This window comes from Echinops telfairi, unplaced genomic scaffold (genome assembly GCF_000313985.2).
Source record: "Echinops telfairi isolate 266 unplaced genomic scaffold, ASM31398v2 ScPeMD7_23;HRSCAF=83, whole genome shotgun sequence".
Taxonomy (NCBI): Eukaryota; Metazoa; Chordata; class Mammalia; order Afrosoricida; family Tenrecidae; genus Echinops; species Echinops telfairi.
This window is the reverse complement of record NW_022103920.1, coordinates 10873442-10874979: the sequence shown is the minus strand read 5'-3', so window position 1 is coordinate 10874979 and position 1538 is coordinate 10873442. Positions and strand designations below refer to the sequence as shown.

Below are 1538 nucleotides of genomic sequence, written 5' to 3'. Positions count from 1 at the left end.
GCTTTTCTGTTGTCCGTCCCCCAGGGAGGAGGTCACATATAGGTTTTGACCTCGTTGACCTGAAGGCTGTCCCCGTGTGCCTCTGAAGCACCAAGTCATGTGTCCAGTGTGGTCATCATGAGACCCTTGGACAGCCTCCCAGAGGACCCTCCAACCACCCGCTCCCCTCCGATCACAATGTGGTGGGAAGCTTCCCCGGAATGGGAAACTGTCTCCCGTAGGCCCAGCCAGATCCTGGGAAGGACGGGAGCGAGAAGCAAGAAGCACGTTACACTCCCCAGGCCCCAGAGAAGCGTGCACACACAAAACGAATTTCTAAGGACTTGTAAGCACAATCAATAGTGCCCTAGAGGGTAAAGACCTGGGGGAGTGAAGAATGAAGAATAGTCTCATATTTATGTTCCCTGGAGCTTCGTTTATTTGTTTTGTGGGTGTTTTTCTTTTAAGAGGTGGGGAGACCTTGAAAATAAGGGATTCGGCTGTGTATCTGAGATGCTTTCTAAACTTGCCTCAAAAAAAGAAAAATCTAAGTTTGGCTTTGTGGCGACAACTGGGCAAGCCAGTGACAGTGCTGGGTTCTGTGCCACTCCTGTTTTTATTTACATGTAGCTTCTCTCTCGACATACAGTGGGCACACGGCCCTTCCTCTGTGCATGGACGGAAAGGGCTGGAAAGAATCCCTGTGCGATCTGAGTGCAGCAGAGAATCTGGGATCACAGAGGAAACGGCGGCCTCCCGCCCACTCCACACAGGAAGCAATCTTCCAGCAGACCTCCAGTGCCAGAGTTCCCTCCGGCCGGCTGAGTTTCACTAGCCACTGACAGCTCAACAAAGCCAGGCCCAGGGAGCAGGCTGCCCCTGCCCAGGGAGTCAGACTGGGTGTGAGGACTGCAGGGGACCCCTGGATGGTTTGACTCCCTGGCCCAGAGACAAAGGGTCCTCCTCTGAAGAGCTGGCAGGGGGACATCTGTGCAGGGTTCACACCCTCATGCAGGAGGGAGGAGAGGAGACAACGGTCAGATGACATCGGCAGAAAGAAGAGCTAGGCTCCTAGGCTCCTAGCTCATACTCTGACCTTCTTGGCAAATGGCCCCCGTCTTTAGTCTCATCCCGACCCCGCTGTGTTTCTGGAAGGCTTGGCTTCTACGGATCATCTTCTTTCAGCTTCCCTCTGGGTGCCTAGGGCTTCCTTAGCGTGTCCCCACTCCCCGTCTGGTCATGTGTTCAGAACTTCTGTCTGTGAGTCAGCCCAGGACAAAAATTGACAGAGTCTTTCCGAATGTCCCAGCTCCGTCCCGCTAACATTCCGGGTCTTCGGAACCTCTCTGTTGAGGTCTTTATTTGATTATGAATTTTTTCAGTGGATGGCAGTCCCAGGATCCTATTTATTGGTCTAGGATGGTTCCAGGAACGAAGACTGGATTTCAGGCCTACAGAACTCAGCCAGTGAAGGAGGAATAGAGGTGTTGATCTATCTTCCGAGGTGTTGGCTGTTTGAAGTAAAGAAAAAGGGGTGGGGGTGGGGGTACAAATGAGAG

General features: G+C 52.9%; 1 protein-coding gene across 4 annotated transcripts in view; it reads left to right on the top strand.

Moving 5' to 3' along the window:
- Nucleotides 1–1538, top strand: part of CALD1 (caldesmon 1) — a 151736-nt gene that overhangs the window by 24386 nt on the left and 125812 nt on the right. The window lies entirely within an intron of this gene.